Here is a 25,182-nt window from a genome sequence, read left to right on the forward strand (position 1 = left end):
TGGTGTGAGGGTGTGTTCTAGTTTCATTGCTTTGCATGCAGCTGTCCAGGTTTCCCAGCAATGCTTGCTGAATAGACTTTCTTTTTCCCATTTTATGTTCTTGCCTCCCTTGCCAACTGACACTCTTAAACCTTGATGTCATCTTTAACATTTGAGGTTTTTTCCCTCCTCATAGAGCCATCGTAATTTCTCTTTTATTCTCCACTTTATGGCAAGTCTGGTCTTTATAACTGGCTCTGGATTTGAGCACTAGGCTCCTGCAGGGCTAGCATTTGAGGATCTGCTTTTATAATCAATCAAAACCATACAAAATCAGACTCACTTTCAGAAATACAACCTTGATCACATCTCTCACTTTTAAAAATCCTTCAGTTTGCCACCCCTGCTTATGACTCAAGGCTTTGTTACACATTGAAAGTTCTCTGAAGTCTAGCCTGAATGATCTGTTCTATTCTTATTTCTCGTATGTTCCAGCAGATATTTGACTTCCCTCAAAATGTATTGCTCACTGTTTTCTAGCAATATTTTTCACATTCCTACTTCTACGTACCCTTTATGCTTTCCTTGGAAATTGATTTTTCACTTCTATTAAGAACTTTTATTCTTTTATCAAGGGTCATTTAATATCAATTTTCCAATGAGAGGCTGTGTTTAATCACTCCACAGAGTGCTCAGTCATGCAAAAGATGAGGTTTTATAAACAATAAATAAGGTCACAGTTAAATGAGTGCTGTGGTTGGGGATTTAGTTCAAGGAAACTAGAATACCATACACTAAGTTCTCTGTGCATTGGGGGCCTTCCTCATCTAGATTATAATTCCTTAAGATCATAGGTAATATCATGCTCCCCCTCTTCATTTTTATCATTCCCTGTAAATCATCCAAATAAAGTGTGCTCAATATTGTATTATTACTTGATTGTCTAAGTGGAAAAGTGTGTTCTATAAAGTTAAAGCTCTGGGGAGATTTTTTATTTTGGTGTTGTCCAATGATTCAAGAAAGCCTTACAAGACTCCATCAAAAACAAACAAACAAAAAAACAGCCTTGGAGTTCCTGTCGTGGCACAGCAGAAACAAATCAGACTAGGAACTAGTTTATGGGTTTGATTCTTGTCCTCATTCAGTGGGTTAATGATCTGGCTTTTCCCTGAGTTGTGGTGTAGGTCACAGACATGGCTGGGATCTGATGTTGTTGTGGCTGTGGCATAGGCTAGTAGCTCTGATTTGACCCCTGGATTGGGAACCCCCATATGCCATGGGTGTGGCCCTAAAAAGCAAAAACAAACAAACAAATGAACAAAAAACCCTCATATTTTATGTGCTTAGGTTATCATTAATTAATTATACACATACAAATTGAAAGATTTAGAATATCAGGTACTCTTCTAAATGCTGAGGAAATGACAGAGGGAGAGAAATAACCTGCTTCAAAAAAGGTAATATACTGTTCTTAGCATTTAACTAATTTAAAAATTATATTTATTAATATTTATAAACTATTATACAATTTACTGTATTACATTATTTAAATATTTCTACATTTTTTATTCTCTATATCTACATAACCTCTACCTCCCCAGAGCAGATATTATTTCTCTTCTTCTCTCCACTGGAGAGGCATTGCTCATCACAGAGTTTTTCACATAGTCAACATTTAGTAAATTCAGTATTTGTGAACACATGTGTGAAATACTTAAATACAACTATCATAATTATGCAGTTATTTATAAGTTAGTCTGATATCCAGTTTACTATCCTTTATAGGGATAAACTATTTTACTTGAAATAAGTGTTTTCTCTCTTCCCCTCCTATTAGGTTTATTTAAAGGGAAAAAATCTTGTTCAAGATTTTCAAATTCTCAAGGTTCATATTAGTCAAACACTTCCTGAGCTCAAAAAGAGTTACCATTTAACAATAAAGGGATATTTCCAGAGGTCATTTGTGTTTTCTAAAATCAAGTTGACTGGTATTAAAAATTTAACACAAATGCTGAAATGGTTTTTTAAAAAAAAGCTGTCACATGCTTCTATTAATCTATCAATATATTACTGAATTATCTCTCTGATATTATTTTTGAAAACTACAATAGCCCATGTGTCAGTAAATCTCAACCTGTCAGGATAAGAAATTCTCAACATTAAACCAACTTGCTTAGAGAAGGGGAGATAATATTTAGGTTATTTTGACCTTGAAGTCATTTCTGACTGCTTTCTTTCTCTCTCACTGCTTACCTAATCCTTTCAGCATTACCACTAAAATAGATGCAGAATCCAAACATTCTCAAAATCTTTACTGCTCCAAGTCCAGCTAGAGCCACCTTGATCCCTGACCTGGACTTAAGAAAGAGTCTTCTAACATGTCTCCTGCTTCCATACTTGAAGAGTTTCTTCTTTGCAGAAATCACAATCTTTAAAAACCTGAGGCAGTGGTGTCACCCCACTGTTCCAATCCCGCATGGCTTCTCAACTTCTTCAAAGCATAATTTATGCTGCCCAGGGTACCCTACTATGGCTCTGATGTCAACTGTGGGTCACTACGCCCCTTATCTCAACCACACTGTTGTCCTTAAGTTGGGTTCAAGGCTCCAAGCATGTCTGGAGCATCCTCAGCACATTTGTGAGAGTTCTTTTCATGGTCTAACACACCTTTCTCCCAGAAAGTCACACGGTTGGCTCTTTCACTACCTTCTGTCTATATTTAAATGTCCCTCCGCGAGAGGCCTTCTTGGACCAAGTTATATAAAATAGCATTCTCTCTCCACTATTAATTTTCTCTTTTGCATTTACTTGTCATCATTCATGTACCACTTGCTCTACACATTTTCTAATTTTTATTCATATGTATATTAAACATTAAAAAAAAAGTTTTTGCTTGGTACTTGCCACTCTCTACAATAGAACTTGTCAGAAAAGGAATGTTATTTTGTTCACTTCTAACTCGAAGTTTGGAAGGATGGCATATAAAACATAGTGATTGATGAATATTTTAGAATGTTTAGAAATCTTTGTTATCAAAAAGTGCGGGAATCTTTATATTTAAATGACTCTAATTTGAAAGCATTCTATTTAATTTCAAGTAAGAATGGCATAGTTACATGACCATTGAAATCAAATAGACATTTTTGCTTCTAAAAAACAATTTTTTTAGCCAACAATTGCAAGTTCATCATTTAGATATTTTAGAACTTCAAAGCGTTAGGGAGGGAATGTTTAATTTATAAATATATTATTCTCTTTAAAATTTATTTGTTTAATTTCCTTTTCAATAGCACCTCTTTAAGCTGATGAGAAATATGACTTATTTTTTAATTATAGTTGATTTACAATGCTATGTCAATTTCTGTTATACAGCAAAAATAGATTCAGCCATACACATATGTGTACATTCTTTTTTATATTATTTTCCATTATGGTCTATCCCAGCAGATTGTATATAGTTTCCTGTGCTATAAAGCAGGATCTTAAAATGGACATTTTTATATTCCGTGTTTTATCCACTGTGAAGAAATATGCTTCTAACACTTGTGCAAATGAACTAAAGTGAAATATCCACCACTAGAGCCTAATGTTCAATGAAATAAATATATCTCTATACTTCTTGATCTAAGTCATGAAATAGAAGATACAATTGTTTCAAAAGAAGTCCAGAACTTAAAAGGGAAAATAATTTTTGTTCAAGCATAAGTGTCTCCCATTATTTGTAAAAGCAAAGGTAACATTGAAATTGTTTTCTATCTTTGTATTATTTTGTATTATTTATCTTTTAAGTCCTATAGCTTATGAATTTGAATATATACATCTTTGTCATGTTGTGTAGTATGAAATGCTTTGCAGTGTTTGTGATTACCTACAGTTAAGGCAATGAAGTTGTCTAGTACGCTCATTGAGACTGTCTCTTTCTTAAAGAAGGAGTAAATTTTTAGTTAGCAAAATGTGGCAAGAAAATAGATCAAATATATGCCTGTATTGCAAAAATGTGTTTGTGTATGTCTGTGTGTGAGTGTGCATCTGTGGAGAGAGAAAGAAAAAGAGCTGCTTTACTATTCACACAAAATAAAAGTTACAGCATATATAGTATTTTAGGGAGAGTTTTATTGTTATCTTATTATAATCCAGTTGAGCTCTATAAAAATTCTCAGAATGTATAACATAAAAACCAGTGTTATTTATGATTTCTACTGCTTCAACATTTACTGTCAAGATCTTTATGACAGAAAATCTATCTTCTATATTCAACTGTTTCCAGTAATCTCTCTTCCTTTTTTAGTGTTATTTTCTTTTCTAAGGATGAACTTACTATTTCACTGTGTGAAGTGTCAAGGTTTGCTAGAAATTCAAGTCCATTTTACAGAGAACAGATATATGAAACTTCATGTTTCCTGGCTATGCATATACACACTGTTAAAGAGAAATATCATGATGTCTTCCTTTGATATAAAATATTGAAAAGATTTTCTGTTGCAATGCTAACTTTAAATAGAGTGGTGAAACAAATACAGCATGTATAAAAGTAAATCTGTCGCATGAAGGATTATAAATCATATGTTTCTAGTGTTATTTCAATATCTCTGATTTTATGAATGGTTACCTACATAATGTTTAATACTGTATTGTGGGGGGAAAAATCACATAATCTCTAATGCTAGTCATTAAATCATTAGAAACATGTACTTGTTAGTAAAAATGCATTTCCTAGAATTTGACTGGAGTTATATACTTATGAATAAATGAGGATAAATGTAAATGTAAAATGGGGGTTAATGTTTTCTGAATTGCTAAAAATAATGAGAAAACTAATCTGCAGTCATATTTTTAAACATTTTTGATATATACAAAGAAACAACTGCTACAGTCATACAAATTACCTTTATAATTGTATCAATTCATCATCTAAGATTAATTCAACAATCATTTTATAATTTTGTGTTCAGTGACTGTTTAAAGGTATTGCTTGCCTGAAAAAAGTTTTCAAATAGTACATAAAATACAACACCTTGGAATAACTGCAATAAGAAATTTATAAATCTTGAAATTTTATAATTTCAAGTATTCTCAATATATATATAATATTCTGTATCAGATTACTAGCCCAAATGGCACAGTATATACATTCCCCATTCAAAAATATATACTTCTATTTTTTCTTGGTATACTATTTAGAGTAATCACTTTGACTGGATTATTAAGATAATGGAGTTGGTTGAAATGGTAAAGCAAGTGAGAGAATGAGAAAGAGATGTAGCAGAAGAAATATCAGAAAGGAAAGTAAAACAGGAACTTTATTCCATATGATCAAATTTAGTATATAGATATGTGATCTCATTGTTAATATAAATGATGGTAATAATAATTAGATGTGTAGTCTGACTTCACAAAATTGAGAGTATCTCCCATAATTCATTGATAATTGGTTTATTAATTAGGATTAATATTTATGAAATATTTATCCATTTCTGAGTAGATGCACATATATTAATACCTATGTGAATGACACAGAATGTGGGATCACATGTGCAAAAATCCAGTTTTTTTTAATTAAAAATACTATGTGTTTTTTTAATCAACAAAAGCAAGATTTTCATTCAGTGAGTTCCTTTTATCCGATTAAGTACTTAAAAGATAGATTATTCTTTTATACAAGTAAGGTACCTCTTCTCAAAAAATAAAATTGGCAAATGCACTAACGGGTTTGACACACCGTATCGGTCATGGCCAACAAAGTTATGACTGACAGCCCGCCTAGGGCCTCAGGGACAAATCTTTAGAAGAAGTGTAGTGTCCAAAGGCAGAGTTCAAGGAAAAGGTCTGGAACAGAGCAAGACTAATACCTCAGAGGGTAACAAAAGCTGCCAAGGTCAAATTAAAATCAATCTATCAGTTTATAGGCAGCTCATGTGGCAAAGACAAGGCCAGAGCTCTACGATTCCACTCCACACAACCAATGAAAAACCGTTTTTATAAATTCTATAGAGAGGAATGTGATATCTTGCAATAGCAACTGACAAGCTGTCATTCTATCTCAGGTGTTTGAGATGCTCTATCTCTCTATTCAAGGAAGACATTCATTTTCGTAGAATTAGGTTTTGTGTAACATTCATTGTTCCTTGGAGATATTTTTCTCAGTCATTTTCAAAAATGGTAATCCTATATTTTCTAACCTATATTGTGTCATAATGTTAGGACCATGTGAAGGATACCACTGGCTTTAAGAAAATACTGGTTTGAATCACTGTTCTGCCACTTAATAATTGAATGACTTGGGCTGTTTATTCTACACATTTGAGCTTCGGTTTAACTATGTATAAAATGGTGGTGATAATAAACCGCCTTCAATGTTGCTATGAAGGTGAATTGAGAAAATGAAGGTACAACATTTAAAGAAGCTGGAAAAGAGCTATAGTGGCTATAATTTTATGGTACATTTCTCTGACAACTTAGTTCAGAGACATACAAACACCACAACGCACTGCTGAAGATGAAAATTATAGAACTAGGATGGTGTATTGCTTTCATTTCAAATGTTAATGGCAATATACTTCTTAAGGTTACATAGTGCCATGTGTCAAGGAAAATTTTGAAGTTCCTGAAAGACCATCATGAAGCATTTTCTATATTTGTTAGAAAAGAGTGACAGCATAACTATAGATGTTGACCCCTAGGTAGAATGATTAAATTAATCCAATAAAAATTTTGTAATACTTATTTAAGTGCTATGCAAGTAGAAAATTAGCTGTGTCACAAGGCTCATTTAAGCACACAAAAGCAAAACAATTCAAATATTCTGACCATTAACACTGTCAATATCAACAGCATTATCAATCATTCAGATATTAAAGTGCATATATATATGGAGAACTCCTCCACTGGATGTCTTTGTACATTCTCTTGCCAAAAGATACTGATGCTAGAGCAATGATTCTCAGGTCAGCTTTACTCAATAAAAAAGTAGATTTTTTAATATCATAAATGTGAATAATCACATAGAATAACCTGATTCCCTAGGTTAAAGCAATTAAGGCTGTGTATTTTCAAAACCCCCAAGATAATTCTAAAATAAAGGCTCATTAAGATGGATTGCTTTACAGTCTTGGAAAGTATAACATTTTTATTATAAAATTGATATATCAGAGTTGTAAAATTCTTTCCTAATTTGGTATTGACCGATATCTTTTTATCTTTTTTATTTAAAAATATTTAATTGACGTTTTGTTGATTTACAATGCTGTGTTAATTTCTGCTGTACAGCAAAGTGACTCAGATATATATTTTTTTTCTTTTCCATATATATATATATATGTACATATATTCTTTATTATAGGACATTGAATATAGTTCTCTAGGCTTGTTGATTGTCCCCTCTATGTATTACAGCTTCTATTGCTAACTTCAACCTCCCAGTCCATATCTCCACCTTCCTCTCCCTTGGCAGCCACAAGTCTGTTCTCCTTGTCTGTGAGTCTGTTTCTATTTCATAGGTAGGTTCATTTACATCATATTTTAGATTCCTCATATGACATATGGTATTTGTCTATTTCTGACTTACTTCACTTAGTATGATAATCTCTTGTTGCATCTTTGTGGCTGCAAATGGCATTATTTTGTTCTTTTCTATGACTGAGTGGTCATTCATTGTACATATTAGCCACATCCTCTGTATCCATTCATCTGTTGATGAACATTTAGGTTATTTCCATGTCTTGGCTATTTTGAATAGTGCTGCTACAAACGTCGGGATGCGGGTATCTTTTTCAATTATAGTTTTGTTTGGCTATATGCTCAGGAATGGGGTTCTGGTTCATATGGCAACTCTAACCTTAGTTTTCTGAGGAAACTCCATACTAATTTCCATAATGGTTGTACCAACTTACATTCCCACCAACAGTTAAGAGGTTTCCCTTTTCTCCATATTCTTTCAGCATTTGTTAAATGTAGACATATTAATAATGGTCATTTTGACTGGAGTGAGGTGGAAACTCATTGTAATTTTGATTTTCATTTCTTTAATAATTAGAGATGGTGAGGATTTCTTCATGTGTCTATTGGCTATTTCTATTTGTTCTTTGGAGAAGTATCTATTTAGGTTTTCTGCCCAGTTTCTGATTGAGGTTTTTTTTTTTTTTTTCTTTTGGGTTGTATCGGCTGTTTGAATATTTTTGAAATTAACCCATTACATCATTTTCAAACATTTTCTCCCATTCCATAGGTTGTCTTTTTGTTGTGTTTATGGTTTTCTTTGTTGTACAAAAGCAATTTCTTACACATCACAGACACCATTAAAAATTAAATTATAAAGCTTTTTTGTTAGTAATTTCCTAAGACATTGTTAGGAATCTCAAGAATTTTTTAAAACATTAAACCTACTGTAGCATTTTTAGACATTAGATTGTGGTGAATCGGACATACTTTGGTTAGATTTAATAGAACAATATCTCACTAAAAACTTAAAAAAAATACATATTGCTTGTTCTAAAACTTTTTTAAAAAGAATTAAAGTCAGATTTAAATCACTTATTTATAAATTAACTAGTTTTTCTGTACAAATAATGGATTTTTAAAGGTAAATCTACTATCGGATATATGGGTGAAACTGACCAAAAAACTGAAGCGCAAAATCTAGCATTAAATATCCTAAAGAAAATCCATAAAAATACTAAAATGTACACATGTTGTATTTTGAAATGATAGGGAAATGATACTTTTTAATCTTTAAATGTATAAAACATGGCAACTGAAAGAAGAAACAGACAAATGATGCCAGGATTTTATATATATATACATGCATGTGTGTACCGGGATAAAGTGGGATGACATAGAGATTTCAGCAAAAATATGGCTATATTGTGAGAAAGAATATAACACAATGATTACTATTGAGATGGACTCAACATTACATGGTACCCATGTTTTTATCCCAAATTCTGAACTAATCAGAATCAAAAGAATCAAAACATGGAGAATCAAAATATTTCTTTTGCTATGAAAAAGCTTAATGTGAAGGTCTTAGATAAATGTGAGAAAGTTAACATTCTATTCTTCAGTACATATTTTTTATCACCCACCAGAGAGGTAGCTTGATTTTGCAGAGCAGGTAACACTAGTCACATCACTGAGGGAAAACAGAGAGACCGAAAAATGTTTTCCAGAAATACAGATCTCTTTCAGATTGGAAATGCTAAGGAATAATTTGACCCACCCACTAAGTAGTTCATCTGACCTCTGTAGGATTCAATAAAGAGTTAAGCAAGAAACCAAGAATATTTATTGGAAGTCAATAATCTGTCAATATAGGTTGGTTCTAACTTTTTTGTTTGTTTGTTTTGCTTTTTATAGTTGTACCTATGGCATAAAGTTTCCAGGCTAGAGGTTGAATCAGAGCTGTAGCTTCCAGCCACAGCCACAGTCACAGCAATGCCAGATCAGAGGTGTGTCTGCAACCTACACCACAGCTCATAACAATGCTGAACTCCACTGAGTGAGGCCAGGGATTGAACCCACATGCACATGGATTCTAGTTGGGTTCATTGTCACTGAGCCGCAATGGGAACTCCTGTTCTAACCTTATGATCTTGCTCTTTTGAGTATGTTAGAGTGATATTAATAGGAAAAAAAATACTTTCTTTCAGAAATATCCAAAATTAGTTAACACATCCCATTAAGTAAATCAACATTAAAGTACTATGAATTAAAAACTGAAATTGTCTGCCTGTCATATTTCCCAACCCATACTATATAAAACCAGTCAAACTGTGTGTTTTCTACTAAGAGCTATCAGGCGTTTTTCAAGGAGATCAATATGTAATAAAGACACAAATAATAAGATGCAGTCATTTGAATATAAATACTAGTGGGGAAAATTTAGTCAAATATTGTAAATCCCAATACAATCAATCAACAAAGCTTTGTATTTTTCTCACTGAAAATGATCTAGTTGTCTATAGACCTCTGAGTTAAATTGGTTCCATGATAAGTCTCTTACATTGTCTTTAAAGACACCAAAGAGATAATAGATCACAAAAGATTTTCATTACACTAGTTCCATACCCTCTGAACTAAAAATATAGGGAAGTTTCTAGACCTCTGAGTAGTTTTCCCAGCAAAAATTCTATACCACATCCCAGCACTTAGTGTTAACAAAGACTCTAGCAAAAATGCAGTGTTACCTGAGAAAAGGAGGGGAGAAAGAGAATATATTCTTAATTTGTGTCTCACCTAGAAGCCGCAGAGTTTAAGTGAGTTATCCAGAATTCGTGAGTACTGAACTTTGATTCAAATGGGAGAAAGGCCCCAGGAAGAACATGATTTGGCATGATGGATTACCACAGCTAGAAGCGGAAAAACATTTCTTCCCATCCTTTCCTCCCAGACAGTGACTTTTGTGACACTTTTCCTATATCACAGACTTAGAATTGTGGGCACCAGATGATACTTAAATTCCTTCTTTTCCTTCCTGTGTAATCAAAATCTATGAATAAGTCTTTCTGCTTCATATGGCCAGGCTATGTCTGCCACCCAAATCCTGGGGCTCAGGACATCACTTAAGTTGTGTTTATAGAATTCAGTTAGAGCTGTCCAATTCAAGGTTAAGCTTGAACTTTAACATTCAAAGACACTTCGACACTCTTTGGAGTTTGTACTTTAGCCCATGTTGTCCTCTACTGCTACTAAAGTCAAGAAGCCACACAATTCATGTGTAAACAACTAAGTGAAAACAAACAAATAAAAATTAGCAAGTTAAAGACCTGTGTTTTGTAGCATCCTTTAAGTGCATCCTAAATTTAAATCCACTCCTTCTAGCAGAACCAGAAGTTTCAATCAGTATTGTTTTTTTACCCCAAATTTATAATCCAATGATTTTTAAATTGGAGATCTTAAAGTTTTGCATCTAATTCAGCTGAGAGGAGATGGCCCTTTTCAAATATATGACATTTAGGCGCAGAAGGAATTGTGTAAGTCAGTACCTCCCAAGAGAAACAGACAAGACATTTTGTGCTCCCATACACATCACCTCCCCTGGGGGAATGCTATGCTAAAGCATCTCCTTTCACATGAAAGGAAATATCTTCAATGAGGGAAGAAGTTTTCCTTCTACTTTCAGCAGTTAAAAGCCTTGGTTGGCTTTTACTTCTGGAATGGGAGTGTGGAGAGCTCTACGGACTCACTCTTGGTGAAACTAGTACAACTGATGAAGATTATAAAGCCACACTAAGTCTGAAGAAACTGTCCTAAGGGTATAGAGCAAATAAACATTTATTCAAGAAAATCTACTAAAACTTGATAAGAACAATTAGCATCTGTGTGATCTAGCTAATGCCTGCTCTCTGCCTTTCCCCATCCCACAGTTTAGCATGAAGAAAGGTTCAATCTGGGTGGTTGTGGTCCAGAAGGCTCCCTCTTCACTCAACTCCCAGAGGTATGTATTACCTCATACAGGAAAGGAAGGATGTGCGATTGGATAATTCTTTCCAGTTTAATGTTGAAGAGGCTAAATTGCTGGTGAGCATACGGAAATGTTGGATACTCTCTTCTCTACCCAGTCCCACTCATCTGCTATAAATACATCCCAGGCTTGACAGGCTGAAAATTCTGAAGCCCCAATCTCCCTCACATCATCTTGCTAATAAGGCAGGGGTTCTATAAAGATAGAGGCAAGCTGAGAAGACCAGAGGCTATCATTCCAGCCAATTACCTGTTTAGTAGCTTGGAGATTCTTTTTTCTTGCGATGAGGCAATCTATAAGAACAAAGAACCCCAAAGCTTTCAAAACCAACTTATTTTAAAAAAAAAAAAAGTCTGGGCACTCTTTAAAACAATAGGCACTCTTTAAAACAATAGTTCCTTTTGTTTAAAAGATACAAGGTAAAACACAGTCTATTTTCACCAGAGAGTACTGGAGGAAAAGAAAGCTGAGACTTCAGAGGTCAGAATGAACCTCAAAGATGGCCCAGAAAAGCTACCCCTGTCCCAATTTAATTGCATTAGACTCTAGAGTAGTTTATACCATAAAACCTTGTTGAAAACAATACAGCAAGCAGCATGCAATTAGTGGATCCTAACAGCTGGGTGGAAAGCAAATTAGGCAGACAATTAACAGAGAGATCTGGGAAAGAGATATCCAAGGAGAGTCTTTCCAAACCTTCTGGCATCCCAGGATAACTCTGAGCATAATACCTAAGGCCATGCCCTTTGAAGCAGTATCAGAGGCTTCAGAGTGCAGGCAAATAGCTTACTTCACTTAAAATAGTCTAGCCCAGTCTCTAACAAAGAGTCAACCACTCAAATGAGTTCTGATGAAGAGAGACATAAATCCTATTCAGATCTGCTACACTATATTATCTTAAAATGTTCAGTTTTCAACAACAATGTATATATAAAACATGCAAAGAAATAAAAGAGTATGAACCATACAACAGGAAAAAAAAATAGGAAGCACAAACTACCTCTGAAAGGACTAAGATGTTGGGTTTAACAGGCAAAGGCATCAAAGCCACCACTATAAATATATTCAAAGAACAGGGAAACTGTGCTTTAAAAAGTAAGGAAAGTTATGGTGACAATGTCTCATCAAAAGTTAAGGATGGGAGTTCCCTGGTGGCTTAGTGGGTTAAGGATCTGGCACTGCTGTGGCTCTGGTTACTGCTGAGGTGTGGATCTGATGCCTGGCTTGGAAACTTCCACATGCGGTGCATGCAGCCAACCACAACAACAACAAAAGTTAAGGATGGACCTGAGTAGGAGCAGTTTTGTCTGCTACTGAAACAAGGTTGGTATCAAATCAAACTTGGTTGTTAGAAATATAGAATGTTAAGTATAATTCCTGAAATCATAACTAATATAACAAAAATGTATAGAAAATGAAATTTGGAAGTAATCCAAAAAATGCAGTAGGAAAAATACAATAAGCCTTAAAAGAAGATAGTATTGAAGGAATTGAGGAACAAAAAATATATGATGTGTAGAAAACAACACAATGGTAAAAATCCTTTATCAGTAATCACTTTAATTATAAATGAATTAAACTCGTCAATTAAAAGACAGTCTAGCAGAATGGATAAAATACATGATTTGTCTATATTCTGTCTTTAAGAGTTACTTTAGATCCAGAGATACAAATACATTGGAAACAAAAGAAAGGTAGAAAGATATTTCATCCAGTAGTAAGCAGAAAAAGAGCTGATATGGCTATTCTAATATCAGAAAACAAACAAAAAAACAAATTTTATGTCAAAACTTTTAGATAAAGAAAGTTAGTTTATAAATTGACTAAAGGGTCAAATTATCAAGAAGATATAAAAATTATAAACACAAACACACATAGATACTTACTGATTCTAAGGCAAAGGCTCATGTCTGTCATGTATGGGAAGCACCAGAGTTGGTCAGGAAGCAGAGGATGTTGGGAAAGCTGTGGTCAAGGGACTTTATTGTGGAATCTGCAGGAAGGAACAAGAGAGGCCATGTCAGCAGGCTGGTCTGAATAATTTCAGTGGCCTGGGGCATAGGAGCTGCCCATGGTTGTCAGTGGTGATTAGGGCACATGGAGAGTGGCCTGGCATTTAGGAGTCCAGGAAAGGAGGTAGTTATGGGTAGAACATCTAGGTTGCTTGGTTAAATCAGGGCTGAGTTGTTTGTTATAGGCGGAATTGGCTAACCCCAGGAGGAACAATCTCCCCAGGGTCAGTAGGGCCCCAGATATCAAAATATCAGAATAAATAAAATAAAAGATCTGGTTAATAGAGTATTAGATTATTACCGAAAGTATAAAATACATATCCACGAGCCTAGGCTGCTATAAATAAATGCTTGAATAAAGAAATAAGGGGAAACTCTCCCATGCAGATAAATCCCAAATAATTTCTGTAAATACTCTGCCCTTAAGGAGATGGAATACAATTCCCCAATTCTGAGTGTAGGCTGTTCATAGAGACTTTCTTCCAAAGAGAGCAGTAGGGTCAGGGAGGAAAAAGGGTAGCTTTATGGTGGAGAAACAACAATTCCCCAAGCTAGGTGATTAAGGTTAACATCAACAGTGATGAGTCATATCGTTAGTATGTGCCTTTGCCATGGTGGGTTAAGAATGGCACTTCAGCTCTGTATTCTTTTCTAAAGTGTATTATTCACATTTAATCATGATAAAATATGTGACAAATTCTCACTGAGGGACATGTTATGAAATGTTAAAATACCTAATGAGTAATCCTCCAAATTGGCAAGGGCGTTGAAAGAAAGAAAGAAAGAAAGAAAGAAAGAAAGAAAGAAAGAAAGAAAGAAAGAAGAAAGAGAGAGAAAGAAAGAAAGAGAGAAAAGAAAATTTGAGAAGACAGTCACAACCAAGCAGAGCCTTGGAACACTTGATGACTAAATGTAATGTGGTATCCTGGATTAGATCTTGGGAAAATGGAATAAAGAACTGATTTTAATTAACAATAGTATATCAATCTTGGTTCATTAATTTGGACAAGTACACCCAACTAATAGAAATGCCAGATCCTTAACCCACTAAGTGAAGCTGGGGATCAAACCCATATCCTCCTGGACACTGATGTAGAGTTCTTAACCCTCTGAACCACTATGGGAAATCTAGTTTGTTATTATTTTTTTTTTTATATTGAGCTGTTTGTATATTTTAGAAATTAATCCCTTGTCAGAAGCATCATTTGTAAATATTTTCTCCCATGCAGTAGGTTGTCTTTTCATTTTGTTTCCTTTGCTTGCATTATGATTTCCTTTGCTCTGCAAAAGCTTTTAAGGTTAATTAGGTCCTACTTGTTTATTTTTGCTTTTATTTCCATTACTCTAGGAGACAGATCCAAAAAGATATTGTAGTAATTTATGTCAGAGAATGTTCTGTCTATGTTTTCCTTTAGGAGTTTTACATATTTTTTGTTTGTTTGTTTCAGGGCTGCACCCATACATATGGAAGTTCCCAGGGTAGGGGTCAAATCAGAGCTGTAGCTGCCAGCCTATACCACAGCCACAGCCACAGCAATGCCTGATCTGAGCTTCCTCTGTGACCTACACCACAGCTCATGGCAATGCTAGATCCTTAACCCCTGAGCAAGGCCAGGGATTGAACCCACATCCTCATGGATACTAGTCTGGTTCATTACTAGTGAACCACAAAGAGAACTCGCTCCTTTAGGAGTTCTATAATATCCAGTCTTATATTTTGTCTTTAATCCATTTCAAGTTTATTTTTACATATGGTGTTAAAGTTCTAATTTCATTCTTTTCCATGTGGTTGTCCAGTTTTCCCAACACCACTTATTAAAGAGACTGTCTTTTCACCATTGTATATTCTTGCTTCCTTTGTTGTGGATTAACTGACCATAGGTGCAGTGGGTTTATTTCTGGTTTTCTATACAGTTCCACTGACCTATTTGCCTGTTTTTTGTGTCAGTACCATACTGTTCTGATTACTGTAGCTTTGTAGTATAGTCTGAAGTCAGAGAGCCTGATCCCTCCAGTTCCATTTTTATTTCTCATGACTTCTTTGGCTATTTTGGATCTTCTATGTTTCCATACAAATTTAAAAATTTTTTGTTCTAGTTCTTTGAAAAATGCCTTTGGTAATTTGATAGAATCACACTGAAGCCATAGATTGCCTCTGGCAATATAGTCATTTTAACAACTTTACCACTGTATTTTAGAAGCAGATTAACCCTCTGTGATTTCATAGGTTCATAGCTTGGGAGGAATTTTGCCTCAGGATGAATCAAATCTCTAGTCTCAACCATATCTGATTTAAAAGTTATTTAGATGAAATTTTGGACTTAGAGCTAATTCTAGAATGTATTAAGATCATTTGGCTGTTAGAATAGTGTGAATGTATTTTGCATGTGAGAAGGACATGAATTTGGGGCAGGAAGAGCAGAATTTTATGGGCTGAATTTTGACCCCCTCAAAATCTTATGTTGAAGTCATAACATTAGAATGTTGCATTAGAATGTGACTGTATTTAGAGATAGGGACTTTAAAGAGGTAATTTAAGTAAAATGAGGTCATATAGGTGACTTAATCTAACATGACTTGAGTCCTTTAAAGAAGAGATTGGGATGTAAGCTGGCACAGAAGTATCACGTGAAAGACACCAGAAGAAGATGCACATCTACTAGCCAAGGACAAGGGCTATAGAAGAAACCAACCTTTCTAACACCTTGATCTCAGACTTCTAACCTCCAGAATTATGAAAAAATAAACTTCTTCTTTTAAGCCATTGAGGCTGTTCTAATTTGTTATGACAGACCTAGAAAACTAATATACGTGGAAAGTAAAAATGTACTTAATGTATACTGTGAACTAGGTAAGTAGATATTCAGCAGGAATGTTGAAAGTGCCACCTACTCTTTTCCTGCTGATCATACTAAAATGTGAGAGCAGAGAGATAACTCTCTAAGAGACTGTTCAACATGATGGAACAAGATCTTAATGATTTTTAATTTTCTCAGCCTCTCCAGATGCCATGCAATTATAAAACTGAGAAATGGCTCATGGGAAAAGATAAAATTTAGAGCATTGCTTCAAGAACTTGGTTCAAAATGAGGCTGAGGGTGAGACAGTAAAATTCTTTGGAAAGATCTCAGAAAGGTATTATGACCTACATAGACGCCCATGAGGCAACAAACTGGGGGAGGCCTGAGACAAACAGTCACTTAGTTCAACAACCTTTCAAAAACTGAGTTATGTTAATGAAATGAGTCAGTTTAGAAAAAGATCCTCCTCCATTCGAGCTTTCAGATGAAACTGCAGCCCCAGTCAACAGTTTACTGTCCTAAGACATCCCAAGGTAGAACCATCCAACTAAGCCCTCCTGTTTTTTGAACTCAGAAGTTGTGTGTAATCATAAACATCTTAAGTTGCAAAATTTAGGGAAGATGGTTTGTTATCTGTAATAGAAAATCGGAACTGTGGGACTGTTGTGAATCCAAAACTGATAATGCAGAAAACTTCTGCCACAGCATAAGTGCTCAATCTACATTATTGACTGCCATTTTTATTAACATTTGTCATATTTGATAAGATTTCCCATTTAAGCATATTTCAAGAATATTGAGAGAATGGCTCTAATTTTATCAAACTTTCAAGAACTTCTGAATAGGCTCCAACAAATAAAATTAACTTCTAGAATAAATTTAGATAGCTATTAATCTCTATTTTTCAAAAGCATATCTCATTTGATTTCCTGTATTTTACTACTATGTAAGTCTTTTTGGTAAGTTTACAGTAACTTACTTTATCCATCCATAAAATGAGAAATAATTTCCACCTATACACCTCACAGGAAATTGTGAAAATTAATGAGGTAATTAATTTATTAATTTATTAATTTATTAATGAGCTCTAGAAGCCTTTAAATAGTGTTATAAAATGAGGATTTTATCCCTCTGGGTAGTTTTATCTATTTTTCTCAATGGCTTCCAGCATGGTGATAGAGGAAATGATGGGGAGATAAGTGAATGAGTGAGATGATGGGAGAGAAGGTGGGAGAAAGAGAGGAAAAAATAGAATAATAAATTATAGCAGAAATGACTGGCTTTGAAAATTTAATGAAAGTGTATTTTTTACTTCCCAATCACAGGTTATTTTCAATTACATGCAAATAACCATATTTGAGAGCTGTCTGGCTTCTTTTTGGTATTATTGGGTTTAACTTGGGTGATATTAATTACATCTTCACAATTCCTTTGACACTTTTTTTTTTACTTCTAATGTAAATATGATTATTTCTTATAATGAAAAGTCCATCAAAGTAACCAAATCTTCTATATATTTTTATCAACCCCTTCTCTTCTTATTCAATCAATATTTTACAGATTTCTAATGCTTTAATAGTTCTCTTTTATACACATGCAAATGTTTGTGTATATATAAATACAAGAATATATAATAGGGCATTAAAATGGAGTATCTCCTGGCTCATGTTCTGTGACACACAAAGTGCAAAAACAGAAGCATAGGTGAAAAATTATATCAAATTTCCAAAAAGAGAGTCAGTCCATTTAAACAAGATTTGCCTATATACAACACGATAACCACTTGTTAGACCCATAGCTAATGGCACCCACCAATATTCTTAACCAATACAATCAAAGAGGTTGGAAATGTAGAGACTCTTTGGTGAGCTACCTGCCTTACTAAGTTATTCTAGGATAGAGACAGGGGAACTTTCGTCTTATAGCAGGCCGTGTGGGGGCAACACAGAGACCTTTTACAAGTTCACTGGAACTTGGAGAACACAGTACTTGGTATGTGACTGACACCTCATCATTTCAAAGAATAAGAGACTGCTTCAGTTTCTTATTCTTGAGACAGTAAAATAGAAGACATTGATTCAAAAGTAACTCCACTCACAACGATCAGGAGTTAAATTTGCATGCTTTTCACTGATATAATGAACTTGGATTATTTAACCCATGTGTCATAAAGTTACTCAGACAAAAGTCTTTGAAATAGAGAGGAAGAGGAATACAGTTTCATCCTCAGAAACTGAGAAAAGATACCTCTAAGTGGCACACTGTGAGGTACGTAGGACGATCATTGCATATAAGAGATCCAGAGTGAGCAAAGAGATTTTCTCTAAAGACAGCACAGAAGTGCTCCCAGCAGAATGCAGCTGGCTATGTACATGACCGCTCTTTATAATATCCTTGCCTATCTCCTCAGACCACTGCCTATTTCACCTCACCACTGCATCCTGATCAGTCAGAGGCAATCTCCTGAGTGAGAGAGACCATGTCAGGGGCAAGAGGTAAGGCGCTTAATCTGAGCTCTTCCCCTCACGGGCTTCTCTATACAGAAGTAGTAAAAGATATGCAGTAAGAGACGTTTTGGCTTTAAGTTTAGAGTTCTGAACTTCCAAGTTTCTGGGCATTTTATTAACATGAGGGCTTTAGCCATTCCCCTTTTATCTAAGACTAGAGAAGGATTTTCCATAAATTTTATAAATAGGAATTGGCATTATCTTCTATTATTTATGGGGGTTAGGGAGATACGTAAAAAAGAACAGAGAAAATATAAGTCCTAAAGCTTAAGTTTACTTGAAAACACCTGGATGATATTTCAGACTGGCTTATACTTTCAAAACTAATGGAGGCTTTATAAAAATTACTTCTAGGTTTATTTTGCTCATTTTCTTCTATAAGTAGAAGATTTTAGATTGATTTTTATTTCAGTTAAATTCCTTTAGATGAATTTTATACACATAGAAATATACTCTCTTCCTCTGTATTATCAAAAAAAAAAAAAAACAATAAGCAGGCTTTCTATCTGAGCATGCTGTAGTAGTAAAAGGCACTTAGATGTTTTATGTCCAAAACAGTACATTGGGATCTTGTCATCACCCTATTGGGTGCGGTTATGTGAGAAATTGTACTATGTAAACTGGCTTTAAAATAACTTTCCTCGAATTTGATTAAGAACCATGAGGTTGCGGGTTCGATCCCTGGCCTCGCTCAGTGGGTTAAGGATCCAGTGTTGCCATGAGCTGTGGTGTAGGTTGAAGACACAGCTCAGATATGGCTTTGCTGTGGCTGCAGTGTAGGCTGGCAGCTACAGCTCAGATGAGACCCTAGCCTAGGAACCTCCATATGCCATGGGAGCGGCCCTATAAAAGGCAAAAAGACAAAAAATAAAAAATATAACTTTCCTTACATATACTTTGTTTTTGAATATGAGTACACTATTTTTTAAATGGTATTATTATGAAAATATTCTTATTTATCAATTCAAGAATTGAAAGTGGAGAAAAATGGCTGGAAGTCGCATATTGTAGTGGTTTGAAGAATGGACTTTAGAGCTACACAATATTAATTTGAATTTGGCTCATCCAGTTTCTATCTTTGTGTCCTTAACACATTTTCTAACCTGTTTGTGCTCTAGTTTCTTCATGTGTACAATTGAAATAATAATAGCAATAACTCTAATGGTTGGGAGAGGCATTAAGTGAGTTGATATTAATGAGCTGTTAAAACAAAAAGATGTTCAATATTGCTAATCATCAGAGAAATGCAAATCAACCACAATGAGCCATCAACTCATACTTCTCAGCATGGTTATCATCAGAAGAACACAAATAATAAATGCTAGTGAGAATATGGAGAAAAGGGAACACTTATACATTGTGGTGGGAATGTAAATTGGTGCAGCCACTGTGGAAAATAGTATGGAGGTTCCTGAAAAAACCGAATATAGAACTATCATATGACCCAGTAATTTCACTGCTGGGTATGTATCTGAAAAAAGCAAAGACACTAATTTGAAAAGAGCTATGCATCCAATGTTTGAAGCAGCATTATTTGTAACTGCCAAGGTGTGGAAACAACCTAAGTGTCCATCAGTAGATGGATGAATAAAGATGATGTAGTGTGTACACACACACACACACACACACACACACACACACACACACAGAAATACTACTCAGCCATCAAAAGAATGAAATAAAACAATAAACTCCTTTCTTTCTTGCTATCTTGGCATTCCACCACACAATAAAGCACACAATAAAGCTTATGTGCATAAACTTTGTCGCAGGCTTTGTTTTCTAAGGAAACTTGTCTAAGACATTTAGCAACAATAATCCCAGATTAAATCAGATGACGTTAAGCCTTTGTCCTGGGAACTGTTGTGAAATGAACCATTGTTCGGGAAGGAATCTCTGTATGTTTCAGAGGAAATTGAGCATGATAGGGGTAAAATATCAGCTCAGGTTTGGTTTTCCCTTTGAGTTTTGAAGAAGATTAAGCTTCCATCATGATACTGATGTATCAATTATTTGATTTTCTATTAAAATTATATTTATATGGCATATCACATATGTGATAATGTACATGTATTATAATATTCACTTGTGAAAAAATGGCATAAAAGTGTTTTGCATAGAACTCACAATTTTTATCAAAGTGTTATGTAATTAAGCCTAATGAAGGATATGATGAAGCATTAATTAAATATGCATAGGTATTAATTTGATATGTATTTGATATAGTGATATTTGAAGTAAAGTTTTAACATAGTGTAATGGATAACATCAAAAGATTTGAGGAGTTCCCGTCGTGGCTCAGTGGCTAACGAATCCAACTAGGAACCATGAGGTTGCGGGTTCGGTCCCTGCCCTTGCTCAGTGGGTTAACGATCCGGCATTGCCGTGAGCTATGGTATAGGTTGCAGACACGGCTCGGATCCTGCATTGCTGTGGCTCTGGCGTAGGCCGGCGGCTACAGCTCCGATTCGACCCCTAGCTTGGGAACCTCCATATGCCGTGGGAGCGGCCCAAGAAATGGCAAAAAGACAAAATAAATAAATAAAAAGTTGTTTAAAAAAAAAAAAAGATTTGAGATCCATTCTCAATCATCTTCTTGGTTTAACTTGTAATGAGACCTTGAAGAAGTCACCCAATTTCTCTGGTTCTTAGTTTTCTCATTAATTAATAAAATTAATGAGTTGAACTATATAAATTGAAAGGCCTCTTCCATGTCTAACATTGTGATAATCCATAATAATTAAGTAGCATTATTTGGGAGAGTATAATAAAGTACATAGCTGGTTGTCAAAGATCACAGAGCTTTTCCTATGCCAATTCAACTGCCTGCTCTAAAATTATTGACTGAATTCAGAAAAACTTGAGAGAATGTTAAATCGTATCAATGAGGTCGATGATCATTCTATGTAATTAAGGCTATACTGGGCCAAGGGGAATAAAAATAGAAAGAAGGACATATGTTGTCACTGCTGTGGCTTCAGTTACAGCTATGGATTGAGTTTGATCCAAGGCCTTGGAATTTCCCCATGTTGTGGGCACGGCTGAAAAAACCCAAAAGAAAAAACAAACAAACAAACAAAAATATGATTTACAGTCATTCAACAAACTTTTATTAATTATCTATGGTGGGTTAACATCTACACTTAATATGGCATGAGTAATTTATGACAGAAGTGCCCTGCCTTCAAGTCAATGGCACATTTACATGATTCAAAAGATTTCAAGTGACTTTGAGATTGTTAGTTGGTTAAGGAACAAAAGTGCTAAAAAAATGAATGTGTGGTTCATAAAACTCTTAGAGAAATGTTGAACAACCAGGCTGTGAAAAAGGCCGGTTGGAGTTCAAGAGCAAATATAAGTAGATGCTCCCTTTCTCTTAATCATCTCTTCTTTTTTTGTTAAACTTAAATCATGTTTTTTTTGTTTGTTTTGTATTTTGGGTTTTTTTGGCTGTGCCCATAGCATGTAGAAATTCCCAGGCCATGGATCAAACCCAAGCTGTAACCAAAGCCACAGCAATAACAATGCTGGATCCTTAACCTACTGAGCTGCAATGGAACTCATAATCATCTCTTCTTTATATATACCATATTTTCCATGACTGATATGTCTTTCTGACTGAATCAGTTTATTTTACAGGGAAGAAAACGTGGCTGCTGAGGGCTGATGAGTTCTACATCTTACTGTTTAAGTCAGTGGAGAAGAATCAATATGCAGCATTCTTTTGTCTTTTGTCCAAGCCCAGAGTTGTTGAGAAAAAGTAGAATATCACAACTTGACTCAGATATACGTCCAAGACTAATCCAATTCAACCACAGATTAATCAACTTGTCCCAGGGCTGGGTCTCTGGCCAATCAGAATGGATGCAGAAAGCATTGGAGAAGTGCCTAGAGAGGAAACTGCCTTACAGTGATTCTACTTTCCAGCTGTTAGCTCATGGTGTAGTCCAAGAGATACATGAGAAGTGTCATGTCAGCCAGGAACTATGTGGAAAACTATGGGAGCATCAAACTTCAACATTTCATTCCATAAAAATGACCATATTTTATAAATAGGTATTAATAAAATAGTGATATTATTCCTAGGATAGAAAGTAATGAATTGAGAAAATGTATTTTATCGGGTGCATAAATAACTGTTGGCTAATATATTTAAGTGATTTTTGGGTTGGCCAGGATTTTCACTTTCTTACATATGCGATTTCCTCATTTTTAATAGTCACTAGGTGGCAATTCTGGGGCCAAAAGGCACAGTATCTGATTATTAGTGTAGTTTTATGATCTATTAAATTTGCTGTTCATAATGGAAAGATACCATTATCCGGGGAAATTAGCTATATGGGCTTTTTTTATGTATATCTGTTTTTATAAGGTTGAGTGACTATACAATCCAAATGTAGATAACTCAGTGTTCTCTAAATGCTATTTGACTAATACCCATAATTATGAAAAGTTTCCTACATTTTCTCTTAAATTCCTCTCTTCATGGCATTTCACCAGTTTCTTTTTGATCACTAAGAATACTGTAGCATAGCTATAGAAAATGTTTGTCTCATTAAAATTTACCCTACTGCAAGTTCAGAGGATTGTAAGTGTACGTATAATTTTATTTCCACTGGGTGATTTTTGTAATGTGTATGAGCCATTCTCTCTAATGGAAAGTGCAATAGTAAGATACTTTAAATAGGCATTAATCCTCACAATACATTTGTGAGTTAGGTAAGCAACATGAAGCGTAGAGCCAAAATAAGCATTATCCACATTCATCCACCTTTACAGCCTGCAAAACTAGAAATTAAATATCATGCACAAAGGATATTTGCAAAAGAAATAGTAGGGATACTTTCTGGTTGTCATAGATAGATGAAGCAAAAGAAGAGTACAAAACTTTTTTTTTTTTTTTTTAGAAAAAGAAACAATAAATTAAAATAACACAAAGCAATGCAAAATAATTGTCATGTAAGAGAAGACATAAAGTATTTGGCTGCTTATCCAGATAATAAAACTTGGATATTGAGTCTTTAAAAAAAATTTACTGCCTACAATTCTATTGCTGCAAAGCTTCTTTTCTTCTACACCTTAACTGACATGCTAACTTGTTTTTGTCAAATGAATCAGCTAAGATAGTCTACTAATTTATTTGGATGGAAGCTTAAAAACTAATACAAGCAAAACCAAAGCAAAAAAAAAAAAATGACTTTTGGGCTGCCAACACTTCAATGAAGAATTAATTATTCTGTATTTTATTTGTATATAATAAAATAAATTCCACTAAATTTTCTAAAAATAATGTTATCTTAAATGATAATTTATTTTTCCTATTCTATACCTAACATAAAAAAAATCCTATAACCCTCACTGAAGCTATTTGGAATCAAGTAGATTGTAATTTGTTTAAAACATATATGGTATATGGAAAAGGATATGCCAATGCTTAATGAAAATAGAAATACAGCAAATTAGGATTCACTTACACTAGTCAATAACCAAACTACAAAAAAGTAATAACTTTTGAAGTTCTTGCTATGGCACAGTAGATTGAGAATCTGACTGCAGCAGCTCTGGTTGCTGCAAAGGCACTGATTCAGTGGGTTAAAGGATCCGTCATTGCCAGAACTGTAGGTCACAGGTGCGACTGGAAACTTCCATATGCCGTGGGTGTGGCCATAAAAAAAAAAGAAAAGAAACTTTATAATTCTTAGCCATCTTCATGTAACAATTGAAGTCTTCACCAATATGGTTGATTAGACAAAAAATGAATCAAATCATTGTCACCAAATTAATGTTGAATCTAAATTTATTTATCTATGGAATTATTTTATTTCATAAATCTTACATGCCTGCACTTAAACATAAACCTTAGGTTCTTTGATAATATATTTCAATACTATTAACTGGTTTTATTTAAAGTGATTGTTCATGTATATCATTTTAAACCGGTCCACACACAAAATTTTGCAGGCACACTTCTCCATATAAAATATGGAATAGAACTCTTGAATAAAATTTTCTGTATTTTCTCCATTATTAGAATGAAATTATAAATGCTTAGATGTATGAAAAAGGTGAGTCCAAGAAAAACTTAACTATATTTATCTTGCCCTGGCATACTGCTTTTGCTGATTCAACAGAACTTCAATTTTCAAAGACAAAATTTTAATCTCTATCAAACATTTCAAAAACAGAAAAGAATTTTAAAATATCACTTATTATGAGAAGAATTTGAAAATTTATGCCTGTAGCACAAGATGAACTAATTTTTTTTTGCTTTTTTGGGCCACACTTGCAGCATAACCAGCATACGGAGGTTCCCAGGCTAGGGGTCGAATCTGAGCTGCAGCTCTCAGCCTACACCATAGCCAGAGCAACGTGGGATTTGAGCCATATCTGTGACCTATACCATAGCTCATGGCAACACCAGATCC

This window comes from Sus scrofa, chromosome 8 (assembly GCF_000003025.6).
Source record: "Sus scrofa isolate TJ Tabasco breed Duroc chromosome 8, Sscrofa11.1, whole genome shotgun sequence".
NCBI classification, from domain to species: Eukaryota; Metazoa; Chordata; class Mammalia; order Artiodactyla; family Suidae; genus Sus; species Sus scrofa.